This window comes from Festucalex cinctus, chromosome 10 (assembly GCF_051991245.1).
Source record: "Festucalex cinctus isolate MCC-2025b chromosome 10, RoL_Fcin_1.0, whole genome shotgun sequence".
NCBI lineage: Eukaryota > Metazoa > Chordata > Actinopteri > Syngnathiformes > Syngnathidae > Festucalex > Festucalex cinctus.
The window spans coordinates 21,290,568-21,303,367 of NC_135420.1; the positions used below are offsets into that span (position 1 = coordinate 21,290,568).

Genomic DNA, 12,800 nt, shown 5'->3' on the forward strand with positions numbered 1-12,800 from the left:
GCAGATGAGCCTGCAGGCATGTCAGGTATGCCAGCGCTGTGAAATGGATGCCCACCCCCCCCCACCAAGGGGTGCTGGTAGAGACCTCCAGATGGTTATCACACGCGAGGAGTCAACACGAAATGTCATCATTTTCGAGTTAGTCCCCCCCCCGGTGTCCAAATATGAACTCATCACAACAAAGAAGTGACACAGATGTTGGTGACATGATTGAAAGACGGAACACTTTGCTCGCACATGTGCCCGACTCTCACTTTCCAGCTGTAGCTCTCCTGCCGGGGCCTTCTCCTGGTAGCTATTATGTGTATGTGTGTCTGGGTGGTCCTGCCCCAATCTCCCTACCTCCCTCCCTCCCCCTAATAGTTTTATACTGTTGTGCGGCGGCGGTGCCCGAGGGTTGGTGGAGGGCGGCGGGGGGGGGGGCTCTGTACGGCCTCGTTGAGGAAAGCAGACGACAAGACTAATAAAGCTTCACAGGGTCTAGGCCCATCGCTCTCAGCACTTCCTCCCCGCTGCCCTCTCTTGCTCTCTGTCCGTCACCCCTCCCACCCTCATACGCACATGTGGTCCGGTCCTAATGGGACCCAGCTGGACTCCCACCTTGTGGACCCCGGCTCGGGCGCTCCTCTCTGTGTTCTCCCTTTTCAATTCTCAATTCTGCCACAGATGGCACTCCTGCAGGCTGCGTATTCACCACCGGGGGATGTTTAGCATCCTCTTTCTTTCTCTTTTTTTTTTTTTTTTTCTTTCTTCCTATGTGGCGGTTGTCTGAAGTTGCGCTTCAGGAGTGGGACTGCTTGGGAATTTTTTTTCACGCAGACCATCAGCTCTTTCCTCCCCCGGTTATTCTATCCCGACCACAGCGAGTTGTTCACACATCATGCAGGCTTCCCCTGGCTGCCTTCGTGTGTGCCCCCCTCTGTGGTGAGGTAGCGCGGTAGAACATTTGCTCCCCAGACGTACTCTCCTTCATCTCTCCGGAGTCACACGATCGGCATGTAAACAGGGCGGTGCCAATGAGCCGTCCCCGAGCGTTTATGGTACACCAGCAAAGCAAGCAAACAAACAAACTGGAGAATTTCATGCGCTTGCCGATGGAACGTTCTCACAGTGCGATTAGGGGACGAAAGTTGTCGCTTATGTCCAGCACACAAGCGTGAAAGCTTGTGGCGGTGGTGTCCAAACTACGGCACGGCGGCCGCCATCCATTTTGCAACGGCCCGTCACGTACAATATACTAAAAATGACATTTTTCACGGCCCACACAAGGCTTGTCAAAAATAAAAGGGTGGAGATGAGAAGGAAGGATGTCAAAAAATAGATGCCTCTACTGCTAATAAATTGGTTTCTATACTTTTGAGCTTTTTTAAATATGTGAAGATACGCATACAATATTTACGACTAAAATAACACAATTACGCTTCAAAACACTGTGGTGAATAAATACAGCTCAATTTTAGAAGCCGAAATAACAGGGCTGGGTTAAAAAAAAAAAAAAAAAAAAAAAGATTAATCGAATCGATTTTACCTTTTTTTAGCCCGATTGTTAGGCTCTGGAATTGGATCCCAAAAACGCAGACACAAATAAGATTTTAACTCTTTATTCGCATAACATCGAGAGGCGAGGAACTAACTTAACAAGACCCGAAACAACGAGAATGTATCAAGAATCAAGAGACGCTAAGCTAATTTGGGCTGTGGAGGTGCACAGGCGTACAGAAGAATAATCCGACGAAAACACACACTTCTCTGTCAGGCTTATATAGACAGCGAATCGATCAGATTGGCTTTGGCTAGACATGCAGGTAACAGGACTGACATGGATTTCTCTGATTGGCTTCTGACCAGATAAAGAGATTAAAGATTCCTGACATCACATAACTTCTGACTTCACATAACTTCTTACCAGTTGAAAACCAAAAAAAAGTTTCAAAACAGACACTTGACCACACAGTCTTGACCCGAACATAACCCTTGCCCCAAACAAAACAGAAAAAACAGTCATAACACCGATATTGATTCATAAAATCATAAACGGACAATTTTAATGTTTTTTTTCCCATGATTGCATGAAAAAATTGAATTCTAAAGGCTTGAATGTTTTTTTATCTTCTTAGTTGATAAATCTTCCAAAAGTTTATTGCACTTGATTGCAAGACAATGCCGAATGTTTTCAATTTATAATTATTAAATTATAAAATATTTTCATGTAAACATTAATGGAAATGCTTGTGTAACATTTACGTGACTTTAATACATGTTGGACTGAATTGAATCGAATAAAAAAACAAAAACAAATCTAAATCGAATTTAATTCTTGCGAATGAAAATCGAATCGATTCAGGTAATTAGGATCCATACCCAGCCCTTCAAAATTAGTTTCTTCCACTTTATGCTGTCCAGGTCAGATTTTTTTTTTTTCTTTCGAGTAGCTGTTTTAAAAAATAGTCAACTAACGACAAGTTGTTCTTGTTGTGGTTCTGAATGTTGAGATGCAATTCGCTCGCTGTTCAATGTAGGCGTGGGTCTAGTCTAGTACGATGCAGGGCCGTAGCCCACCACCAAATCTTGAAATCTTTAAAATCTATCATCTTTAATAGAAAACTGGTATGAAACAGTTAATCAAACGAAACGTATTGCTTGCTTGACTGATTTTAGCGTGGCAAATAAAAGTCTAAAAATTTAAAAGTGGCCCTTGCATCCTTCTATTTTTCTGTCTCAAACAAAAGATTTGGACAACCCCAGTGACTGTGTGGCATGTCATATGAGATCATTTCAACGCTCAGTTCATAAAGAGCCAAACACCGATGACTGGGGCGTATTTCTTTGTGGCCGGACACTTTGCCACGAACACCATGGAAAACAATACGCTTCAAAGAAACTGTCCTCGTTACAGTCTCACACATGGCCGCCGTGACATTTTTATTGTCATCACAGCGAGGACAGACAGCCGTGTGCCACAACATCTTATCATTGTCAGACCATAAGTAGATGTTGGGGCTCCTGCGTGTGGTCCCTCTTGTGTCTCTTGCATATGGTGTCATAATGGTTCCCGTCCATGTCTGAGATGAAAGCGAGCTTGGGTGCGGCCGCGTTGGCTCGGTCGGTGCTCTTGAATACATTTCGCCTGACCAGATCCGTCCCTGTGATCAGAGCACGCGTCGGGACAGCTAAGTCGCTCTTCCTGCTCATCTATTAAACATGCAGTCTGCCTTGATTAGATACATGCTAATACATTCATGCAGTCTTGGTACAGTTGACTTTTTTTTTTTTTTCTTTTTTGTTTGCAACAGTACTGCTGTATGTCAAACATGGGCTAAAACACGGGCTAAGTTTGACATATTTAATTTGTTTTTTCTTTTATTTTTACCAAAAAAATAGCCACCAATATCTTTTGATCGGATTTTATAGTATTGTGAATCCTTGCCTATTTGTGGTTAGCTTTTCATGAATTGACCCATTTGTGTTTTTTTTTTTTTCACCTCTTGTAGAACCTAACTTGAGCTATTTGAGAAAAACTAATTTCAAAACCCTTCCCATTAGTCATGGGAAAATGAAGCTTCATGAACCAATTGCAATATTGTTTTACTCCTCTAGATGGTGCTCTTGGTTTAATGAAGGATAGTGCAGTGGAAATTAAATTTAAGAGCAGTAAAAAAAATATATGGCAAATGGTTCATGAAGCTTCATTTTCACATCACTACATCCTATAAAGCTCTGAGATGCCACAAGATGATGCCAAAGCCCTGGCCAATAGGAAAGTAGTAATTTGCATCAAGGATGTGCAGGGTGCACACAAACCTTTCCCTGATTTTAAACAAATCTAACTTTATTGTTATAGTCTTTCTCTTTGTTACCAGTATTGGCTGCCTTCTTGTGGTCGTTTTATGATCAGGAACTAGAAATTACAAGGATAGAAAATTGCAATTAATTGCATAAAATTTTACATTTTAAGAAATGCCATATTGGGTCCTTCTTTGAAATTATCTGCAAGTGTTTATTTTTGGAAATGTTATGTATCAAAAGTATTTGTGGTATTGGTGCTTTATATCGGAATTGGTGACTACTCGAGTTGAGTACTCGGACTGGTATCGGTCTGAGAAAAAGTGGTATTGAACATCCCTTTTAAAAACAATAGCAAGGCTGAATAGTTCTAGAGCATTCTCTCTTTAATTTAATTTATAATAAGACTTAATTAAATCTTTGTAAACCAAACTTTAAAAAAGAAATGGGTTGCATTTAAGAAATACGGCACGAGACAATTTTTTTTTTTTTTATGCTAGCATTAATGATGTTGAAGAATAGCAGATGAATGACTGGTCTTGACGAAGAAATCAAGTCCGGCTAACCCAAGACCAAGACTTTGGGAGTCGAGTTGAGACGAGACCAAGACCTTCAAAAGGTTCTCTCGTGACCAAGACCAGTCTGAGAGTGTCACAACACGAACGTTCAGGCCTTTGGCCCGGATTGAAAGCATGACTCTTGCCCTCCACCCCTTCAGTCCACATGGAGCTGAGGAGGCCCCGGAGTGTTTATGTGCGGCAGACGCCCAGGCTAAACAGGAAGGGACAAAGAGACCGTCACTGGGGACTCGCAATGCAGACCCACTTCCACTGGGCCCTCTCAACATGGATCAAGTTAGCCATTGCTCATTCCAACGCAAATTGCAAATGTGTCCGTCACCCAAACACCTCCAAATGACCTCATGTGGGTGGTAAATATCTGTCAGTGCGGACCTGCAAATGAATTTGTGCACACGCTCGCATTTGCCATTCCCGTTTCCGTGACCGCACAACCCGGGCAGAAAGGAGACGTACACTGTCCATGCACGCTGGCCTTGATGCAAGCATTTCAGACAGAAAAATAAATAAGCGCGTCTGTTTGAAGTCAGAGAGCTGCAGAGAGGACTTTGGAGACAGAAACCTGAACGCACCCTTGTTAAGAAACGCTAATATGTGTTTGCGTGTGGCAGCAATAACACAGTTCCAGGACTTGGCTCTGTGTGTACACATCAGCCAGTGTAACCCTACACACCACCGCGATGATGTCAGATTAGCATTAAACGCAAGCTCTACTATTGTTTTTTTTGTTTTTTTCGCCGACCAACAGAAATGTAAACAGCGGAAGGTAGCGGCCGAGGGAGCATCAAAGAGCGGAGACGTTCCATGCATGCGTATGTTTGTGTGGCAAAGGAGATGACGACATTGGCGGCGGAGCAGGCAATGAGTGAAAGGGCTCTGGTCAGTGTGAAGTCGAGCCTGTCACACAAACGTCGGGGCTGCTGCGTGCGCGCCAGACTCACAATAGAGCACTCAGACTGCGCCACTGGCAGGGGAGCGAGCGCCGGCCGGCCGGCTGGCTGGCTGGTGGTGGTCTGCCAAGAGCTGTCAGCTCCGTGGCAGCTTAAACGTTTAAGCTGTGCAGCCTGGGAGGCGCAAAGTCGCAATCGCAGTCGACGCTGGCGTTGGATTTCACATTAGACTTAAAAAGGTTTTCCGCTCGCCTTTCATAAAAGGAAAAAAGAAATCCAAGTCTTTATTTAGAAGAAAAAAAATGTCTGCGTACAAAAACACATTTGCAGACTGGAACAGGTGGCAACTTGTAGGTGTAATTTACATAAAAAGAACAATGAATTTAGGGAAATGGGGCGATGCAAAAAAAAAAAAAATTAAAAATACATGCCATTATTTTGCTTAAAAGTAGTTTGAAAACAATGACAAATCTAATCATTTTATCCCAGTATAACGTTTGTCCTTAAAATTGCATTAAATAGATGACAATTTTCTCTTCTAATTTTCCATTTCTCATTCCTGAATGCAAAATGGCCACTAAAGGGTGGCTGATGCTGTCATCGGCCTCTGTCACACTAACCGACACCTTGAAATAAGGCCGGGTATCAGCCATGGACTTGCATATGAATGAGCTGTCGATGCCGATTACTCGCTGTTGAGAGAAGTGAACCCAAAGGCGGCCATCTTGCGTTGCCACTCACTAACACCACATAACTCCGGTTGCTACTGAAAGATTGGTCTGCATCATGTCACCAAAACCAACAAAGTGAACGTAAAGCCCATCAGGTAAAATTTGCTGCGAAATGTAAACCTAAACTATATGAGTCACAATAGATGATACGAATGGTAAAGGTCTCATGACTCCTAGCGTAAAACTCAAACAAAAATTATACAAGTTGTCAGTAAATGTGGCAACGTAAGATGGCTGCCCTCTGATTTCAGTCGCGCGAGTCGTGCCTATTTCCAGTCCAGGCTCAGGTAACGAGAAATCCTGGTTCAACTGTTTCTTGATTTTGGTCATGTCACATTTGCAAGCTGAGCGATGATTGGTTGTTACCTGAGCGTTGAGCAACTGTGATGTCATCTCCAGTCGACAGCAAGTGGAGTGGCAAAATGACCACCTCGCGTGGAATTTTCTGGATTTTCCCTGGCTATTCAAACACAATATTAAAGAGTGCAAACAATTCTTGTAAAATAAATTTTTGGTTTGACTTACCTTTTAAATAAAGGTTTTGTAATGGTAGCAGTTTGGAATTTGTGACAAGCTAGTCCAAATGTAGCTCATCTCAATGGAAATGGAACGGAACAGATTTTGGTATACTTTGAAGGTTGAGGAGTCAAACTGCACTTCCAGCTTCTCTTACACCGATATTTATTAATACGGGCCATTGTTATTGTTCCCTATAAGTCCTCACTTGTCTATATTTGTACCACCAGTCATTCCAACATTTCCCCCCCACTTCCAATTTTCTTTCAGACCTTTGTCACCATTTCAGCTTGTCGAAAGTGCCTCTGTGCAGGTGCAGGGGAAAAAAAAAAATCTCAACCAGCATCAATGACCTCTCACTTGTACAGTGGCGTTTTTTGGAGTACTTCACTGTGGCTCAATGCTGCGGCCATGATGAAATTTCTCTCAGGCCAAGGCTCATCAGTTCCCCTTTCTCCCATCCGTCGGAGGAGGTGGTCCTCACTTTTACCGATGGCCGTCTTTGATCCACTTCTCTCTTCTCCGCTATGATTCATCCTCCTGGCGCATACAAAGCCCCCCACCCCCTTTTTTTATCCTCACCACCCAAAGCATGCAGCTGCCTTTCAGGGCCAAGCGTCAGGCTGTTGAGGAAGGAAGACCACATAAGAGGAGGCAGGGAAGCAAAGAGCGAGAAGAGCGGCGAAGAGCAGGCAGTTTCACTCACCTCTGCCGTCCTCCGGCAGGCCCCGTCTCTCTGTAGCGTACCTCCAGAGACCAGTATTCAGAGACTCACCTAATGAACACTCCTGCCCTCATTCACAGCCACAATGGAGTCCTCCACCGCCATTGAGCGCGCTCACAATGGGGAACATCGCTCCAATTAAACCCCCGAGACAATGAGCTGCGGGGTAGGTGACGGGGCGGAGGTGTGCGGGGTAATATCTGTGCGCATGAGGGGTCGAGCTGGGGGGTCAGCAGGGTAATGAACAGGCCCCAACCAGCGGACCTCTTCGGAGGTCCCTCTCGAGTGCCGTTGCCTCTGATGTGCTATTTGGATCAGTAAGAAGCAATTAGGCGCCCATTCCCAGCACATCCCCGATCCGTCTCCTCCCCCCGGCACATGTACGCTGTGTTTAGGGAGGGGGCACGGTCATGTATTTAAAACTGAAATCAGTGTTAAAAAGACCTTTGTTTATATTATGAATTTAGTCACATTGCTTTTGCTGACTGTGCGATTAGAGAAGTGACAAAACCTCAATTTGTCTTTTTTTTTTAATCTACTAATTGGCCATTAAATTTTGCGTACTAGTGACGCTATGTGAAGCTGGCACCTGCGCATGTCACGGTTGACTTGTGCGGCTTTGCTGTAGCCATGCACACACCTGCTCCGTAAGCAAACACAGTGCAGCTCGGCTTTTAGTGAGCAGGCATGATGTCTAGTGATATGCGAATGGCAGAATGTACGTACAGCTCAGGGCCTCTTGTGTGTCTTTAGTTGGTGTAAATCACATTCACTCTTCAAGAGAAACTACGGATGTTGCACTTTGGTGTGAGAGGAAAGATTTAGGCCAAGGGTGTCCAATATACGACCTATGGGCCAGAAGCGGCATCAGGGGGTCCAATCTGGCTCATGAGGACAGTACGTAAACTTTTGTTGCTAATTTTGTCCACTGGATAGCGCACTGATGGCCACTTATATGATTTTTGGCTGTTGCTCAGGATTTGATGCCAAAATTTTGCTCTCATTTTTTGTTAAGAAATGACAGATTACTCTGTGGTAAATTAATAACACATTTTCGGGGTCTAAACTAAGACTTGAAGCGTTTTACTTTTTTACTCTTCAGCAGTTTGAAATTGTTGAAATAAAAAGTGCATTACAAAAAATATTATTATAATAAATGGAAATATTTGTAAAATTATTTGCACCAAAAAACAGGGAATATTTTTTTGATCTGCCGTTATTTATAGTAGGCCAGGGACATATTAGCCCACTTGAGATTAAATTTGGGTGAAAGTGGCCCCTTAATTAAAATGAGTTTGACACCCCTGATTTAGGCTTTTAATTATTATTTTTTAAAGTCTTAAATTAGCTCCTATTTAGCCAAAACAAGTAGTTTGCGTGAAATTTTTGTAGCCTCACTGTATTCCACGTGAACCGATCCATGCGCTTAAAACCAAGAAATGTACCATGCCATGATTTTTGGTCTAATCTTTGTTTTAATGACTTTCCTCTGTGGAAAGGTCACACATACACTCACATCTGTAAAAGGTTTCATAACATTTGTTCTAATCACCATGTGATGGGAGAAAAGCACTAGATGGCAAAATTCCTTCGATGACAAATTCTGGGTATGTCTTGTGCATCGAGACGGAGAGCTTCCATAATGTCTTATTATTGACACTGTTGCTCAAAATGCAGGGTCCGCAGAGACGTGACATTTGACAGAAACCCGGCTAGATAGTAAAGCCAACAAAGGGCAGGACAAAGGCCGGATCTATTCCATGATCATACAGCTCACGCTCATGAATATGGCAGCGTCGCTGGTGACAGCCGTAAACGTGTCAGCGGGCCTGCATATCTATCCAGCTTTGTTTGTATGTGTGCCCACAAGACCTCTATAGGCAATGCGTGCATGTGCTCACATGTCAGCTCACTCAATTGCATGTGCATGCAAGACTTGGTTGTTGAGGCATTTTATGTCTCTATCTGCATTTGCCTGGATCCCGGCGGGGCCAAAAAGTCAATCAACAAGTCTGTCAGGGGAGCCCGACACGCTCTCCGCGCAGGGATCAATGCCCTTGGCTGCCCCTCCCGGGACTCTTGCTTAGCTGCTGGGGGGCATCCAGAGCCATGCAAAGCTGTTTAAATCCCTTGTACTGCATTGACAGCTGGTGGAAGGGTACAGGTTTTTGTGGCTAGTGTGCCTTTGAGTGTGGCTTTTGAGCTTTAATGCTCATTTGCAGCGTTTGGTATCAGTCAGTTTTCCTCTTACAATCAAACACTGTTTCAATGTACAGCTATGTTTATCACTTGCCAGTACTTTTGTTTGAGTATATTGTCATTTTTAATTTCGGCTGCATTTATAAATTTATTTGACAAATATTTTGTTTTATTCAAAATTAATCAATTATTTCACGAGGTAAAAAAAAAATAAAAAAATTAATAAATGATTTTTTAGTAGCTTATTTTTTAGTCCCTGAACACTTAAAACAAAAAAAAAAGTAGAACATTAAAGTATTTGTACTTTATTCTTTAGTATCGTCTTCATGCTACTAGTGAACGGATAGATTCTTAAAATGCCACAATTCTTATGTCTTGGTCTTCTGTTATATTAATATGTTAAAATAATTTAATATCAGCCAATTAATTGGTCTGCCTCTAGTCGTCTCTCACATAATTTATTATTATTTTTTAAATATTGCCGTTGCAGTTTATAAATATTTTAGGATGGTGATGTTAACAGGTACCTTCTGTTACCATTATTTCATTTTGCAAAAATAGTTGTCAAATCCAAACAAATTATACATTGACAATAATCATGGGATGGCTTGTTGTGTTGGAATATTAGCGAGTCCACTCTACTTTTTTTTTTTTTTTTTCCCCCCTTCCCCTGGTCTGCATTGCCTCTCATCCCAAACATCTACCTTCATTCTCCTTTGGGAATGTTTGTAATTTATTTTTTGTCACGGTGCTCTTGCTTTGTCGGAATCCATCTGCCCTGAATTTAATCTCCCGGTGACCTCGCAACCCTGACTGTCAATGCGGCGTTCCTTTCTCTACACTGAAGGCCATATTGTTGTCAAGTGAAAAAGGACATAAATACTGGCTAATATTCCAAGACTCATTGGAGTGGAACCAAGAGTTGCAGTAAATCAAAAGCCAAGCGTAGGGAAGAGTCCCACCAGTGTGGCGATGCTGCCTGTGTGAGCTCTCTATTAGTGTAGGAGAGCGTGTTTTTGTTTGACTGACCCAGTGCGTTACTCTCAACTCAATGTGGGAGGGTGGGCTCGCTCTCTCTTTTTTTTTTTTTTTTTTTCTCACTATCCACACTGGCCGGTCCTTGTTGCCACAGACCTCATTCGCTCTTCCTCTCTGGTTCCTGTGGCCTCCCAGGCCTTCCTTTAGCTGTCAAGACACAAGACTGCTGAGGGACTGCGATGACGGTGAAGGGGTGGGTGGGGGTTAGGGGGTGGCGCTGGAGGTTTGGAGGTGTACGGCGGGTATCATGTTCGCTCTCTCTTTCCTACTACAGATTTATGGGGGCTCAGGCCTTCTCTAAATATTTGCCTTTCTCCCTGTACTACAGGAGATTGATGGCCTTTGATGTGGGGGGGTGCAGGGTGGAGGTGTTTTGGGTTAGACCATGTATATGGATAGGTGAAGACTAGTGTAGGGTTTAGTCTACTGGGTTGTAATGTGCTGTGTAAAGTTGCCAATGGCATCTCTGCAGGCTTGATATATATCTTTTTTGTTATTGTTTTTAATTTGTGTTATTTATTTATTTATTTATTCATTTATTCATTTTTTTACATTTTTTTTTTGTGCAGAAAAGGAAATAACAGTATTTTTTGGTCTATTTTTAGGGTCATATCTTAAAAAGTAATTTTGGACCGTCAACTGATGATGACATCATCTGTGCTAAGGAAGTAGGTAACATCCCATCATGGCTCACCTGTTTTCTGGGTTTGGTCAGTAAACCGAGCCATGATTGGTCGTTACCTACTTCCTCAGCACAGGTGACGTCATCATCAGTCGACAGCAAGTGGAAAAATTACCTTTTTAAAGGTACTAATTGTACGTGAAAAATAATGAAGTTACCGCATTAATTGTAGACAAAATATTAACTTTGTACTGCTGAAAATGGCTCCTTGAGTCAAGTATCCCTTTAATGAAAACGCTACTGTTTTATGTAGCTTGTTTTTCAAATGATAGAAGCTCCTCTTACCATTTCACATGCCAATCATAAAAAGAACTTTTTTATTTATTTATTTATTTATTTTTTTTATTTTTATTTTTTATTTTATTTTTTGCTTTTTGCTTGTACAGTATTATCCAAGTAAAGAAGATTAGCTATGTAACACAATTGACAGCACACAAGTCAACATAAAGCAGCACAACATAAAACTAACACTCATATTTGCCTGTGTATTACCAAAACACAAATCAATATGTTTAAAATAGACCCAAAAATAGGCTTAAAAAGAAACGACTGTCTCAGATTTTGCACCTTTCTCAGTGTAGCATAAGAGTCGAGTACATTTTAAGTTAAATAAACTAAAGTTTCTGAACTAATAAACACTATTTTCACCACCAAAAAGATAGAAATTTTAACATTTCCACTGCAACACAGACCCTCATCGTCTGTGGTCTGTATTCGGGACATGCGTTGTCCAGGTTGACTAAATGTAACCTGCCAAGTGAGTGAGCTAGCCTGACTCTGTACGCGGTGCGAAATACTGGGCGGAGGTTTGCCAAATACCTGTTCCGCAGGGGATTTTGCCGGATAAACCTGAGCTGGGCTGCTAATAATAATTCTGTACAGAGTCAATCAAAAGTTACAAAAACATCTGTTAGAAAGCTACCTCTTAATCTCTCCAAATCTCCTTTTGTAAATAATGGGTCTCATATTCCCATATCTATTTCTCCATCCAAGTTGCATCATCTAGACTAGGCGTGTGTTTTGAATACACGTCTCCCTCTTGAAGCTAATACAAAAACAAAAAAAAAGCCTTAGCTTCAAATCAAATTAAATGTCAGTCTCAACCATGAGTGCAGTGGTAATACAAAGTTTCAAACATCTCCCGCCCACTCTAGCCTGTACATCTCCTTTTCCACTCTTCAGTTAGCTCAGTGTCAGAGAGTAAATAAGGGGGCCCGTACCTCTGCACCCTACTGAGTGGAGCAGCTTCCACTGCACACAAGTGCCAGCCTGCATTTCTGCTTGTATATTTATATGCATAATAAAATGTGTCAAAGACTTGGATGTAAATGTGGGAGTGCACATAGAAAGCAGGGACCATAACTATTATTGATGGGAAGGAGAAATCCTTTGTTACTTTTCTGTTTGTCAGTTATCTGTATCTTTTTTACCCCCCTCCTTTACTCCCGTTGAAAAACAACATCAGTACTTTCTCATCGTGTCTTTGTCAAAACAAGCTTGTTACTTTTTTCAACCTCTGCAGATGACAATGCCAAAAGACCGAGAGAGAGTCAACTGTGGTTGATCTTGATTGATTGAGAGATTGGGGACTTAGTTGCAAAAACATGGATAGCAGCAGTGATATGGACTGTGAACAAGGGTATATTAACAATATTCATG

At 42.3% G+C, this 12,800-nt stretch overlaps 1 long non-coding RNA gene across 5 annotated transcripts in view; it reads left to right on the top strand.

Moving 5' to 3' along the window:
* LOC144026812 (uncharacterized) overlaps positions 1 to 12,800 on the top strand; it is a 94,772-nt gene that overhangs the window by 21,316 nt on the left and 60,656 nt on the right. The window contains exon 5 of one of the 5 annotated variants that reach the window (XR_013285311.1): positions 5,110 to 5,265. The exons of 2 other annotated variants lie outside the window; for them this stretch is intronic. This is a non-coding gene — a long non-coding RNA (uncharacterized LOC144026812). Of the gene's footprint in view, positions 1 to 4,283; positions 4,478 to 4,501; positions 4,930 to 5,109; positions 5,266 to 12,800 lie in introns of those variants that run through there. 2 more of the 5 variants (XR_013285312.1, XR_013285313.1) reach the window with 2 other exon arrangements.